The sequence below is a fragment of the Penaeus monodon genome, unplaced genomic scaffold, assembly GCF_015228065.2.
Source record: "Penaeus monodon isolate SGIC_2016 unplaced genomic scaffold, NSTDA_Pmon_1 PmonScaffold_1865, whole genome shotgun sequence".
In the NCBI taxonomy this organism is placed as follows: domain Eukaryota; kingdom Metazoa; phylum Arthropoda; class Malacostraca; order Decapoda; family Penaeidae; genus Penaeus; species Penaeus monodon.
Window position 1 is genome coordinate 17,501 of NW_023648205.1, and position 16,031 is coordinate 33,531.

Below are 16,031 nucleotides of genomic sequence, written 5' to 3' on the forward strand. Positions count from 1 at the left end.
CTGGAAGAGGTCGGAGATGGGGGAAAGGGGAATGTGAGAGGAGGGTAATCCATGCAAATGGAGAAAGAAGTAGGTAAACGAGAAGAAGCAAAGGTAGGAAGCAGAGAGATCACGAGATAATTAGTTAAGTGAGGGAGAGCTGGTGAATCGAGCATAGCATTGGAGAGAGAGAAGGGTACAGCGTCGAGAGAGAGATGGCAGAGTAGGTATGGCATCCATAATCGAGAGTGGAGAGGATCACGGTAACAGGAAGATGGCATAGAGTTTTTGTGATCTAAGCCCCAAGATATATGGGACAGGATTGTAAAATTCTGAGGCGGCTTCGAGCTTTTTCTTTAATGTAAAAGATATGGTCTCGCCAGGACAATTTAAAGTAAAAAAATAACGTCAGGGAATTTGCCACAGGAACGATGGAGGTTGGGGACTTGCCACATGTGTGAGAGAAAAGATAGAGAAAGATTTGAAATAGAAGAGTGGAAGCCATGGTTAGTGGCCCGGGAAGATAATGCTGATATTGCAGACTGAAGGAACTGGTAGAAATTTGGTATGGATGTGCCAGAGGCAAAGATGGTTAAATCATCAACATATAGTGATGATTGAGCTCCCAGTGGTAAAACTGAGACAATGTCATTAGCGACAAGAAGGGGAATAAAGTGGTGCTGAGCACACTGCCTTCTGGGACGCCTTCGAACTGAGGAAAAGATAATGATGATTGAAGAGGCAATTTTAACCTGGAAAGTGCGTTTGGAGAGGAAAGACTTTATAGAAACACCCATGTTTCCATATAGCCAAGGGAGAACGATTTTTTGGAGAATATGGTACTGTCATGTAATATCATATGTTTTCTCTAGTTCAAAAAATATGGCTAATACAGATTCATGGTGTGGTTAAAAAATAGTTAATAGGAAGGATAAAGAGGAAGACGGAGTTCAGAGGAAGAAAAAGGAACATTATAAGACTCAGCAGAGGATAGGTGAAGATGATGGGGGTGCATTCCTGATGGTCCTAATAGAAAAGGGAAATGTGGAGAAAGGTGAGAACCACTACTGACCTGGCTGAAATAGTCACCTAGTTCATTTTTGACTTGGAGAGGATCAGAGATGAGAGTATCTCGAATATGGAGGATGGGGGGCTGGATGGGGGTTGTTTGCCTGATAATTTATGGATCCGGCGCCAAACAGTTGAGATCGATGTAGATGTAAATTCAGGAAACATAATTTTGTTAGCTATTTGTTTTACTGTTCTCATTGTACAGCGAAGACAGGTGAATGCTCTTTTAAAGGAGATAAGGATAGATAGTTGATTAGGGTGCCTCGTTTGTAGCAGTAACTGTTCCAGGCTGCACGTTTTAAGCAAAGTGCTTTAGTGCAATTGGAATTCCACCATGGAACACATTTAGAGGTATAAGTTCTTAAGGTTCGAGGAATGGCTGTATAAGGAGCTCTTAGAACTGTAGTTGTGAGATATTGCATCATCTCTGAAATGGATAAAAATGGGGTGGGGACTACAAATAGCAGAGAGTGAAGTAAAAAGTATGCCAGTCAGCTCTATCAAAGCACCATCGTGGGGAGTTAGAAGTAGTACATATGAAGCAGGAGAAAGGAGAACTGGAAAGTGGTCACTACAGGGAAAGTGATCTAGAACTGACCCATGGAAATCTAAATGAAAAAAGGGGAGCATAGAAAGAGAACAATGATTGTGTGCGTATGTCAAGTGTGTGGGGCGATCAAAATTAAGAATAATAAGGTCAGTTGTAGAGAGGAAGTGTTCTAGGGATCGGCCACGAGAGTTGGTGATAGAATCACACCAAAGAGTGTGGCGGCAGTTAAAATCCCCAAAAACTATGAGGAAAGGTAGCTGAAGTTGGGAAATCAGATTTTCAAAGGCAATAAAGTCAATGGGGTGGGAAGGGGAGAAGTAGACTGAAATAACTGTGATCCAATGGCAAAGAAAGATGCGAATAATTGTGCACGGGACAGTGGTTTGGAAGGAGAGGTATGTCTATGCTTATTCTAATGGATAAGCATAGACAAGACGTAAAAGGGGGTGTGAAGAGACAAAATGGTAGTTGGGGATTGGTATTGGATGATGTGTATGAAAAGTCTCTTGGAAAACAAATAATGGATGGGTTATTGGAAGAAAGGATATGACGAATGTCAGGCCTATGAGAACAGAAACCCCCAAATATTCCATATATATATATATATATATATATATATATATAAAATATATATATAAAATATATATAATATATATATATTTCTTTAGTTAATATGTGAGTGATAACGGTCACAGTGCGTGTTGGAGAATTTGAAGGGGAAAGAGCTAGGGGTGAGATAAGGATGAGAGAGTGGTGTTGTTGTATCAGGAGGTGGAAGATCTGGGGAGGGCATAGTTGTGACAGGGATTCACGTGTGTACCCAAGAAGGAGTGGAAGGGATAGCGGGGATGGAGGCAGGGTTAATGTAGGTGGAGCTGGAGCTAGGGGGGATGGGCTGTGTTGAGAGGGAGTAGGAGGAAGGGGTGTAGGGGAATATAAGTAGGAGGATATATATAGGCAGTCACTTTGAGTGTGGAGGGAGCAGGAGTTGAGGGATTTGAGGATGGATGAGGGGTTTCGGTGTCAGTTTGGGACTTGAGTAGATAATTTTGAATATCTCCAAAAGCTTCTGTAAAGGAGTGGTTGGGGAGTTTTTGTGAGACAAAGGTTTTCTTATGAGGGGGTGGGGAGAACTGGTGTTTGAGGAGTAGAGGCAAAGATAGGTGGAGGTGAGTGTGTGGTAGAGAAGGGATGAAACATTTAGTCTGCCTGCTGCAGGTAGTGTGGGCAGGGAGAGGAGGTGTTGGGGCTGCAGTAGAGACTGGAATATCTGGTTTAGAATGGCAAAGAATTTGACTGAGGATGGTAGGAGGTAGAAGTGGGGAAGTCAGATGTAGGAGGGATAGGTATAGTGGAGAGTGTAGGAATGTCTTGGGAGGGAGGGGGAGGGGAAGAGCGAGCAACATTACTGGAGTAGGGAGTAAGAGAAAAAACCTCCTCGGCGTGCTTCCTGTTTGGCTTCATGTAAAGTTTGAATCTGAGAGTGCCACACAGTCTGTACTGATATCGCATCATATTCCGTGAAGCAGGCGAGTAAGTCTTCTGCACAATCTGACCAGTTTTTGTTATAGATAGGGCAGTTTGCTGGGGAGATAGAAACAGTTCCAGTGTAAGTATGAGAGTTGGGTGAGGTTCGCAGGGTTACTGGAGAGATAAGTTAAAGTTGATAATGCTATAGCCTGGGTTTCAGATGTCACTGTAACGAGACTGGAACGGTGGGTCGGCAACAGAAAGAGACTTTGCCTACTTGTTTTGGAGGCATTGCTGGAAGGGAAGGTTGTCAGAGTAGGGAGCTGTGGGAAGGATCACAAAAAATCGGTCCCATTGGCTGGGCTACAGAGAATATTAAATATATTTGTAGAGATGAGGTTAGTAGAAGGACGAGGGTGTGTGGAAGAGGGAGTAGTGTTGAGGGAGGTAGTATTATGGAGAGATGGGCAATAAGGCTGTAAAGTAATAATAAGGGAGGATGGGGTAGTTGATGAAGAAGAGGTGATGAAATTGAGCATGTTGGGAGAGTAGAAATGTCTCCTGGAGAGTGAGTGTTGCCTTGGGTGGATAACGTAATAGTTAGCATTGAGGAGGGGTAATATTTGCAGTGTTCGGAGCCGTGGTCAAGGAGAGCCTGCGGTGGGGGGAATCAGGAGAGTTGAATTGGTGGGGCTACTTGATGTAGGAGCAAGCCTCATTGGGTATATAAGAGTATAACATCTTCATTACTGGCCATGTAAGCTAGAGTATCTCGGGCCATTCAGGACTGGTACAGTCAGCCTTTAAACCTTTTGGCATGGCTCTCCACCCTTAGGAAGTAGATAGTAGAAGGGGTTGGGGAAGGGAAGGAAACAAAAAAAGCAGGAGGGGAAAAAAGACCATGCAAAATTTGTTAAATCGAGGGCTGAGGCCCAATGCAGGGGAGATCCCAGCATTGGGTCCAGTACTCGCCTCCTAAGCCCCCAACCCCCCACGACAACAACGGGCAAAAGGATTGGGGGGGGGATCTTTGTACTTAAACGATCTCTTTATAACCAGAACTGTAAATCTCTCCATTTCTATTTTAAATCTAATCTTTGCATGTGGGTTTAACAAATAAAGATAAAGCCTAATGTAAGAGTTGTAAGTGATTTGATTATCTAATTGCAAATACCTTCTTGTTCTGGAACTGACAGAATTATTGGATGTCATGCCTACCGAGTTTTAGTTTATTGGGTTGTTTACATAGTAGATGCTCATCAGACGCTGTCTCCGAGCAGTTACTGTCTTACTTTTCTCATCGGTTTGCGTTTTCCCTTGAATTCCGTAATATATAAAGTCTATTGGTATTGCTAATCTTATTATAATAATCAGTCAATGATAACATCGATATTAAAGAATTCTTAAGGGGACCGTCGTGCTCGAGAATGAACTTCGTTAATATTATCGCAATTTCACAATTTTTTAAATGTTAATACTGAGATGTTCACACCAACTTCATATCATTTGATGGATAAACAATAAAGTCATTAGGAAAAAAAAATTATAAAAAAAATATTCATCATTTATCCATTGACTGTGCTTGATAGATGTTTTGAATACCCTCAGTTTATTTATTATTCTTTAATGTCCAGATAAAATGTAATATATGGACTTCTATCACTTGAAATAAAAAAACGACAAAAAAAAACTATTTATTCAGCTTTCAAATGATCCGAAGTAGTTACGGAGAAAACAAAAATAATGTAGACAAAAGTGTGGTATTGAGATATTGAGCTTTGAAGTTGAAAATACATTCCCTGCTTATATATATATATACTATATATATATATATATATATATATATATATATATATATAATATATATATATATATATATATATATATATATATCTATATAGTGTGTGTGTGTGTGTGTGTGTATGTATATATATATATAGTATATATATATATATATATATATATTATATATATAATATATATTAGAATTTTTATCTCTGCGCCAATCTTGATGCATTTTGTGGCATCAGTCGTATTGTAAAATATAGCTGGTACCTGGTCCCCCCTTTTGCAAGTGCTCGAAGGCGAGGGGTCAGGAGGCACCATCTCCTCATTGTCGCCAGGTTGCTTACTAGAGAGCTGCCGGATAGTACTCGGAGCTAAATGCTAGCTTTCTCTTTCTTTCTGGTCTTTACTGTCCCTTTCCGTTCCGTTCTTTGTCTGCTCCTCCAGTGCTTGTGATGGATTGTTTCCAAACAAATGAGAAGGAAGATTTTTTCCCTTCCGAAGTTGTGATCAAGGACAGTCGTTCTTGTGACGAAGAGCACTCGGAAGAGCCCGAAAAAACTTGTTTTTGAGATTTCACCAAATTTTGGAATACAGACTTTCGTCATGAGGTGGATGTGTGGGTGTACCTGGGCGAGGAAAGAAGGCAATCGGGACGGGGAGATTGCGCGCGTGCAGCGTAGCAGCCCGAGGCACTGTACGCTCACCAATTCAGCGACGATGGAGACAGACCTTCGGAGTCGTCTCTCACGAAGAATTTAATGCATTCTCTAATGTTTTCTCGTGACATAAGTTTCTTATTAGAATGTCTTCCTTTCTTGAAAGAATTTTTTGAAAAGGGTTTAATGGTTAAACGCAAGAAAATGTGCTAGACATCTAAGGTCATGTAGCACTATAGTTAATGTTAGGGAAGGGTGGTTGAGTAATGATTGGGTTGTCTAAGTGGGCAAAGGAATTGGTGAGTAAAAAGGGTTAGGGTCGGGTGGGGTAAGGAGTTAGATTTAGTTGAAGGATATGTAGGTTTGAGGAAAGAGAATAGGTTGTGAAGCAGAAAGTGTGGGTTTCTGTAAGGATGTCTAATAGGTTGGGAGGTGGGTGATGGGAGGATAGGTGGGGACGAGACAGAAAGGGAATGTGGGGAAGAGACAAAATGATAATTGGGGAATGGTATTGGAGGATGTGTAAGAAAGTCTCTTGAAGGAATACAATAGATGGGTTATAAGAGGAAAGGATATGACGAAGGTCAGGTCTGTGGGAGCGGAAATCGCGAATATTCCAATGAAGGATAGTTATACTTTAGTGATATAGATTGTAGTACGTGTTGGAGATTTTGAGGGAAGCAGCAGCTAGAGGGTGGGATAAGGACTGAGAGGTCTGAGAGGGGAGAGGTGTGGGATTTGGTGTTCTACTAGGAGGGTATTAGGAGATGGAGGGTCTGTGGAAGGGGATACTTGTGACATGCAAAATTAGTGAGTCAGGGCTGAGTCCCAAGGTTGGGGAGTTCCCCATCTTTGGGTCCAATCTCCGCCTCCTAAGTCCCCCACGACAACAACGGGCAAGGGATTGGGGGGGAGATTATTTGAAAAATACTTCTAATAAAAAAGATTTCCAGAGAAGCGACATGAACTTTTTTCCTACTCTTTTGGGGCGACTGATCTGGGTGCGGGGGAGAGCAAGGAATATAGATTGGGAGAGGGTTCCCGAGAGAAGTCTGGGATGGTAGTTGCCAGCTAGCCTTTATGAGTGAATGCCAAAATTCATCGCATTTGGGTTAATGGTTAAGGGTTTAATGGTTAAAAGCAAGATAATGTGCTAGACATCTAAGCACTATAGTTAATGTTAGGGAAGGGTGGTTGAGTTAGTGATTAGTTGTCTAAGCTGGGCAAAGGAATTGGTGAGTAAAAGGGGTTTAGGGTCGGGTATGGAAAGGATTTAGATTAGATGAAAAATATGTATGCGTTTGAGGAAAGAGAATAGGTTGTGAAGAAAAAAGTGTGGGATTCTGTAAGGATGTCTGATGGGTTTGGGGAGGTCGGTGATGGAAGGGATAGGTGGGGGAAAGCAGAGGTATGAATTGTTTAAAAAACGTGGGCACGGCAGTAGGATGTGTGGGATTGGAGTGTCTGGTGGTGTGTATTGACTTTTGAGAGTTAATGATTACATAAGGGATTCACGTGCGTAAGGGGGGAGTGGAAGGGATAGAGGGGATGGTGGGAGGGTTAATGTGGGCGGGGTTGGGGTCGGGGGGGATGGCTGTGTTGGGAGGGGTAGGAGGATAGGGGTAGTGGGGATATCGTTAGGAGGAGGATGGATATCAGCAGTTACTTGCAGTTGAAAGGAGCAGGAGTTGTAAGATTTGGAGGTTGAGTGTCAGTTTCATTAGGTAATCTGAATATTTTCAATGGTTTCTTTTCGAGTTGGTTCGGAGTTTGGGGGTAAAAGGATTTCTTGTGAGGGGGGGAAGAGAGGACTGGTGTCTCAAGCATAGGAGCAAAGGAAGGTGGAGGTGATTGTGTGGTAGGGGAAGAGGGGGTGGAAAGTTTGTTCTGTCTGTTACGGGTTGTGCGAGGAGGGAGAGGGGAAGGTGTTGGGATTGTAGTGGTGATTGAAGTATCTGTAGTAGAGATTGGAGTGTCTGGATTTAGGATGGGAAAAGAGTTTGACTGGGGGAAGGTAGGAGGTAGAAGAGGGGGGGACAACCCCTATAAAATACATTATGGGGGCCGCCACAGTTGGCACATGTGCGTGATTTTGCAGGGCAGTTAGATCGGTATGGCCAGGTTTGGGCACATAGTGGGCATCTGGCTGTGGAACGGCAAGTTTGGTGGGTGTCCTAGACGCCTACAATTTTGGCACTGACGTGGAGGGGTTGGTATGGATGAACAGGGAGGGATTCTCCTCCTATATAGACGTTAAAGGGAAGGTCATGTCTACGGAAGGTAATTTTTGGGTATGTTAGTGGGTTTCTTTTGAGACCTCTGGGGGGGAAAGGAGTAGCATTGACTGATGTTGCATCATAGTGTGAGACAGGCAAGTAGATCTTCTCCACAAACTGACCAATCTTTGTCATAGATTGGGCATTTGCTGGGGAGATTGAAACTGTTTCGGTGCAAGTATTGAGGGTTTGGGTGGGGTTCTGCAAGGATGGGTTACCATATAGTATGGACGAGACAAGACGGGAGCGGTCGGGTCGGCTACGGAAAGAGACTTTACCTACTTGTTTTGGAGACATTGTTGGAAGAGAAGGGTGTTGTCAGAGTAGGGACTGTGGGAGGGATCACGAAAAATCGGTCCCTTTGGCTGTGCTGAAGAGGGTATTCAATATTGTTGTAGTGATAGGGGTAGTCGAAGGGCGGGTGCGTGACGATGGAGTAGTGTTGAGGGAGGTAGTGTTATGGGGAGGTGGGCAATAAGGCTGTAAGGTATTAATAAGGGAGGATGGGGTGGTTGATGTTGGAGGTTGTGGGGGTAGAGGTGATGAAGTTGAGCGTGCTGGGAGAGTGGAAAGTTTTTAAGGATTGGTTGTTGGCTACTGTACTAGTAGGCATTGATGAGGGGTAAATTGTGCAGTGTTTGGAGCCGTGGTCAAAGGAGAGCCTGGGTCAGGGAATCTGGTGGGTTTACATCGTTGGGGGGTATTGTAAAGGGGCGCAAGCCTCCATTGCCCCTAAAAGTGGAGGTAAGTTTTCATTTCTGGCAATGGTAAGCCTGGATTATGTTGGGGATAAAAACAGTCCACCCTCAGGGTCCCCTTGATGGGGTAAGGGCTAGATAACTAAATCAGGGGAATACCGTGCCCATGGCTCCCCCAGGCCGTTAGGACTGGCACAAAGTCAGCCTTCATCCTTTCAGCACGGCTTCACACCTTAGGAGGTGGATAGCAGAAGGGTTTGGTGAAGGACAGAAACGAAAAGTGGGGAAAAAAAAAAAAAAAAAAAAAAAAAAAAAAAAAAAAAAAAAAAAAAGGCCATGAAAAATTTAGTTGAGTCGAGGGCTGAGTCCCAAGGTTGGGGAGTTCCCATCATTGGGTCCCAGTCTCCGTTCCTAAGCCCCCCCACGACAACAACGGGCAAGGATTGGGGGGGGAAAAACGGGAAAGGGGATTGGGGGGGTCATCGCATTTGGGCCATTTTTATTGCGATCGCGATTTCTCAAAAATATTACAGCACAGATTTACCAAAGGCTCCCAGATTACAGGGATTTTTTTTTTTTTTTTCACCGAGACGGACCTTTAACACAAAGGGTATAGTGAACCTACGTGTCCCGGCAGTGAGCTAACAAGATTTCTTGTCAATTTTCCCTTTAGATTTTCGACATGATCTCTTCCTTCTTGCTGTTCGCTCCTGTCTTTAAATTTACCTTACGTGATTAAACCAGACAGGAAAATGTTACATTTTTTATTAGTCTTGCATTTTTGTCAATAATTAGCAAGGATAAAAAAACACAATTTGGATCTTTCCTTTGTTGAATTTTCAATTCTACATATTATGGAGATACCATGCCCGTGTTACACAAAGCTTTTATTGATATAGCTTTTCTATTTAAAAATCTCGGTAAATCTGAACCAAGCAGCAAACTGAAGACGGCAGGTAAAGACAAAAATACATTTTGAATACACTTCAAAAATAAATAAGATACATTAACACAAATTAATGGATAAAAATACATTCATCCTGGTTATGCTTACAAGTCCATTATTTATACAAAAAAAAATAATAAAAACTAACTTTTTACGAAAACTTTTTAAAGGTTTAGGGAGCATCAATCCCTTCTAGATATAAATACGCTTTCTTGTTTAGAAACTGAAGAATTTAAAATAACAATCACTCTTAAGCACAAAAAAGTAGCAGCTCGAACAATAGCACTAAAATAAAGGAATATATTTGGACAGTCCTGCACTATGCTCAAACCCGGTGTTTAGCGCTTGGACTTCTTCTTCTGTTCCTTCGCTGCTCTTCCTCGTCCTCTCGTAGTTTGGGGGAATAGAGCGGGGAGGTCGGGCTGTAGCCGGGGGTGGTGGGGCTGTACGTAGGACTGGTGGGGCTGTACTTGGGGCTGGAAGGGCTGTACGTCGGGGAGGTTTGGCGAGTACTTGGGGACTCGATGGACTGTATTTAGGACTGGAGGACTGTACGTGGGCGAGGTCGGGGAGTACTTGGGTGAGGAGGGCGAGTAGTTGGGTGAGGGGGGAATATTTGGGGGAGGAAGGCGAGTAGGACGGGAGGTGGGGAATATGTGGGCTCGTTGGGGAATACTTCGGAGAGCTGGGGGAATAGGAGGGTGAACCCGGAGAATAGGTCGGGCTGGTTGGGGAATAGTTGGGCTGGTTGGGGGAAAACTTGGGGAGGAAGGCGAGTGGAGGGTGAGCTGGGGAGGATTGGGGGGAGCTGGGGAATATGAAGGACTGGTAGGGGGGTAGGATGGAGATGTAGGGAATATCCAGGTGAGGATGGGGAATATTGGGAGCATAGCTCGGGGATGTAGGGGAATATGAGGGGCTAGGAGGGGAGTATGAGGGGGACGTGGGGAATAAGAGGGGCTGGGAGGAGAATAGGGCGGGGGGAAATTGACTGTAACTTGGAGAGGTTGGGGAATATGAGGGACTTGTTGGGGAATAGGGGAGAGGTTGGGAGTAGGAGGGTGATTGGGAGAATAGGAAGGAGATGTAGGGGAATATGAAGGTGATGTCGGGGAGTAGGATGGTGAGGTTTGGGGAGTAAAAAGGAGATGTGGGGCGTATGATGGGAGGTTGGGGAATAGGAGGGACTGGGGCGGGGAGTATTGTGGGGAAGTCGGTGAGTACTGTGGGCTGGTTGGACTGTATGTGGGGGAAGTCGGGGAGTAGCCCGGAGACGCCGGCGTCATGCTTGGCGACGGTGGGCTGATACGCGGAGAGGATGGCGAGTAGGATGGCGAGAGAGCCGTAGCAGGGCTTGGGAAGTATGGGCTCATACCCCCTGGGGACCCCGGACTTCCAGGCTGAGGCGACCAAGTGGAGAATACCCAGGTGACAAGCTGTTGTCTCGCTGGCTGCTGCAGGAGAGAAAGCCGGTCCTCCTGGAGTCATGCCACTTCCTACACCAGGTGTCCAAGACCATACGGTGACATGGAGGGGGTCGCCCCCTGAAGCCCATGGGGTCTGGGCTGGGGTCATACCAGACGATGGTGATGCAGCACCGAAGATGCCTCCACCCATCATCATCCCTGTTTCCCGGCATGGAATTCTCCATTCCCATCTTGCACTTCTCGTCATCCAACACGAGACGAACGAGCCAGAGCCGATCTTCGGCAGCTGTCCCCGCATGATGTTTCAGACACGCCTCGAACGGGGTCAACCTCGGCACACGAAGCAGCCTCCATCAACACGTCAACAGACTCTTCGAAGGAGCACTTTATCAGGGCTCCAGTGTCTGTTGTTGATGCCGTGAGGGTGTAGCCATAAGATGGCCCTTGTTGTCATAACCACAAAGAAAAAGGAGAGACGGTAGTCACGTACAGACCATAGAACAAAAGACGCTTCACTCCTTTAAAACATTTTCGCCGGCCCAATACCAAGGACCTCAAATATTTCAAGATATTTTTGGGGGTTTTTTTTTCTTACGGTCGACATCACGCTGAGGTACCTTCAGAGTGCAGTTCCTCATTTTCCCAAACAGCCATTCTGAAATTCCCTTAAACCCCCTGTCATTTACAATGATTCGTTTTTTTTCACAGTCTGGGGAAAGTGCATAACACTTTGGGTAGCTTTCAATGCCTTGGGAGAAACTTTAAACTTTTTTTGGCTTCAAGATCTAAAGAATGTGTCATCCTCCTTTGTCCACCTGTTTAGGAAAAGGATTGTCAAAATTTTTTTTTTCATAAAATTCAATCATTTGTCTTAGTATGTAGGTTTTTAGACATTTAAAAGATAAAAATTTGAAAATTTACTGACCTTTTTCCTCAGCATCATAGAAATTTTATCTCCCCAAAAATAATAGGGAAGGAGTACAAGTTCTCACATTGTCGTCATTGAAGATGCAATTCAATCATCCCCAAAACCTAAATTTGATTTTTTGGGGAGCTTTTCCATGGTCAATTTCTTATCGGGGAAACCAATACACATACCAATGGAAAATAAAAATAAATAAAATTTAAAACAATACTTGGGAAACTGCAATTTTTATGAATTTTGTTTTTCCTCACCATCTACTTTCACTGATCTCCCTTTTTTTTATGCAAACAAACATCCAAAGTCCTAACTTTTCCCGTATTTTTTTGCGGTCAAGTTTATACGGCAGCCAGGGAAATTCTAGAGAATCAAAGCAGGATCTCAAAACACATTAACAAATTCTTTTTCCCCTGTAATGCAGTGTTTTTTTGGGGCGGGTCATAGTGATGGCAGGTGGAGTCACCCGAATAGAGATAATAAAGAAATAAGAACGTGGTTTCTTTTTTAAAAATTAACATGCAACTTGTTTTTCGATTTTATTCCACTGATCCTTAACTCTAAAAAGAATGCCTACAATACACACCCTTTCGTAATGTTTTTGTGTTCCAGTCGACAAAGGGGTTTTTTGGGTTTTTTCAGCTTGGGCAAAAGACCCACCAAGAAAACAGTGAGGGATGGAGCCCTTTGGTTTTTTTAAGTTTATAATTTCCTTTAGGGGTACACCCAAGGGGTTTCATTTTTGGAGGACACACCAGCAAAGGAAAATGTTCAGGTCATTGAGGGGCAGGTTTACCAAGGGGGCTGGCACCAGGCTCCGACCAAACTTCCGGATTGGCCCGGTTGGAATTAGAAAAAAAACAAAAAATAGAAACCCCCATTTTATATTTTTTTTCCCTTCATCAAAATAAAAATTTTAAAATGCTTAAAAGAAATTAAACTTACAATTGCTTGATGAAATCTAGTCCCCAATTCACCCAAAAAGCCATTTAAGGATTTAGAGGTTTTTTTATTTTTCGCAACCTTCTTAGTGCACAGTGTTTATCGCATAAGCACTGGAAAAGGAAAGGACGTTCTCTTGGCCGCAGCTGATACGATCCACCCCTCAAATGTTACACTTTGCCAACATTTCCCCACCCTTTAACTACCCTTTCTGGGTTTAAGCATTGGGTGCGCTTATTGATGTGGAAAAACTTCTGTACATTCCAAACATTCTTTCCCAAAATTGCAGGGGCAACACCCCCTGTAAAAGATGTAAAAATTTAGAACAATCAATAAACCTTTTCAGCCCTAGAACATAACACCAACAAGCAGTTTTTTTTATTATTTACAGAACACCCACCTTTTGGTCTCCTTTGGGAAAAACCTGCCCAAGACCAACTCGTCTTTTTGGGGTTTTTTCCCTTTCTTTAAGAACATTTTATGGCAAAGGGGACCCAATTACTCACGGACAAAACCCCTTCGTTTAATATCGCCGCAAGTACCTTTCATGGTCACACAAATCTGTATTTTTTTTCAAAAGTCTGTTGAGAGTTTTAAATGTAGGCATCTTCTGGAATTTTACATATTCACCCGCCAGGGCCTCTTCACCATACCCAGCTGAATCACCTGACACCTGTTTTTTACTTTTTCCCCAAAAGTTGACCATCACGCTCTCCAAGCTTTTATCAAAAGTCGTGAAGTATCCGTCTCAGCAGTCTTTTCGGCAGTTCAAACAGACCCCTGACCACCCCAAACTGGAAGAGAACTCTGATGGTGTGACCAGCAAGATATGAATTCTCCACGAAAACCCCTTTGGTTTTAGGACCATAATCATCCTTTAGAAAAGTGGCCCAAAGGCCTTTTAAAGGAACAAACGGAATTTTTTACCTTCAACTTTTTTTGCTCACAGGCAATAAACCCGAGAAAATTAATGTTTGGGTCCCCTTTGACCCTGACACTACCAACCCTTTTGATTGTTTTACTGTGAGCGCTTTTTGCCCCATCCCCCAGTTTTGTCCGACATCTTCAGATCCCGTTTTCTTGGTTTCGAAAGTCTGCCTCAAAGTATTTCCTGGAGTTGGCTCAAGCCGTCATTATTGCTTTGGAACACTCTATAATTTTCCGGTTTTTGCGGATGGGTCCTAATAATTCTGTAGGCGGCAGATCAAAAGGGGTTCCCAAATGCCAATGCTCATGCCCTCTAGAAGTAGCCATTTGTGATGACAGTCTAAATTTTACCATAAAATCTTCCTCAATTTCATGCCCCAATTCCTCCAAGCAACGGCAACAAGAACCAATAGGCTCCAAGGTTTTTTCTTGCATAAAATCCCCTCACTAGCTCTCCGGCTCCCCCAATACCAAAATGAAAAAATTTTATTTTAAAATTTTTTTTTTCCCAAAATCAGAAAACATGTGTAAAAATTTTCTAAAATATCAAAATCAAAAGATTAAAAAAAAAATTAAAGATCTATAAATCGAAAACAACATATTTCCTTAAAACCAGAATTCACTTAACCCCCCATACACCATCAGTGCTTCCCGGTGCCCCGGGGAAATTCCACTGTAGGGTCCATCGCCCTCATATCAGGGTGATTGAGTGGTCTTGTTTGGGTTTGGTTTCAGGAAGTGATGAAAAGAGCTGTTTCCCGGGTCCAAGTGGCCCGGGGTTTCAGGATTGCAGGGGGGGCAGCGACTCCCAGATGGCAAGAACATGAAAATTCATACTCAGACTGTAAACAAGCATCTAAAATGTTGAAATATTCTTATTGGGAAAAAAACAAAGTCAATTAGACTTATGAAGAAAAAAAAAAAAAAAAAAATTACTCTTCCTGCTAATATTTTTGGTATATATGTACATTCCTTTAATGATAATCCTAATAAAAACATATTTTTGTTTCCAAACAATAGTTCCTCTATTTCAAATTATCCCTGATAACAACACACAAAATGTCTGCGGTCATATTAGTCACCATAACAATCAGCACTTCACAAAGATATGCTACAATTGCCACAACAGTGTTACAATTACTAAATAAAAGGCATCTTTTTTTTCCCTTATCTCTCATTACTGTAGCAAGTCACATCTGCTTGTCACATACTTTCTCGAAGAAATTCTATCTTTATAGGATAATAGCACATTAGGTAAGGTAAATATTCCTTGATTTTATTTAAGCAGCTACCATTTCCCCATCTTAATATTTGCTCCTGGAAAGTAACTTGTAAACATATTTTAACCACCAAAAACATTAACAATATCAATTTCACCTTCTCTAGGAAACATGCGTTTAGTCATCTTTCTGACAGGGTAAGTGTACCCTGCACAATACCCAGGACAGGTTTGTTGGCCTGTGGGGTGATGATCATGCGGGGTGTCACGTAAAAGGTTTTAAATCTTGCTCTCTTTCCATGCTCTGCGGCACGGAAGATTCATCTCATCCCCGTCAAAATCAGCGTTGTAAGGTGACGTTACCGACAAGTTCATTCGGAAAGGTGGACCATGGTAGCACCTATTTGAAATTACCTTATCAGTATGAGCAAAATTTAGAATGTACTCTAGAAATAAAACACTTAACTGCATCCATTACTCTCAACCTTACTTTATACATAAAGAACTAATAAGAAATATAAACAGTTAACAGACCTTCACTCTGTGGCCCATCATAGACATTTTATGCAGAGTTGGCTGTCGGTTGAAAAAAACCAAATCCCCATCTGTGATTTTCCTTTCCACCTTGTAGCCACACTGCAATGGAGATCAGAGGGCTTGGGGTGATACCTCAGGTCAATACGTGCTCCATTGTCACGGACAATGTATTTTTGGCACCAGGATATTGGTTGTTTCCTCTCTTTACAAGTTCCATCATTCTGAAAGATTATTTTTGTTTATTATATATGTCATTACCCTTTCCCGAAGGTGGCATGTACATTCATGCCATGGCATGCCTGCACTATCTGCTGGGGGCATGTACGTACAATCCACGAGTTTTTTTTTGTTACAATTACGGCAAAATATTTTTTTTTGCCACTGAAAATTGATTAAGTATTTTTTAAACACTTTTTCATTTTCCTATACTATGCATTTAATAAAGGGGTTTCGGGCTTCCGAGGTTAATGTAAAAAAATTACGTCAGTAATCGACTACCATTGGCCAGAGATATTATGTACTATTCACGAAGTGATGAGTAAAACCACATGAATATATATATGTATTTTGGTAAAAAAAAAAATCATGTATTATAAAAACACTGAACATAACATCTATATGAAGTG

The 16,031-nt window shown here is 42.6% G+C and overlaps 1 pseudogene; it reads right to left on the bottom strand.

Moving 5' to 3' along the window:
- Positions 1-571: 571 nt before the first annotated feature.
- Positions 572-15,625, bottom strand: LOC119569782 (annotated as a pseudogene).
- Positions 15,626-16,031: the final 406 nt, after the last annotated feature.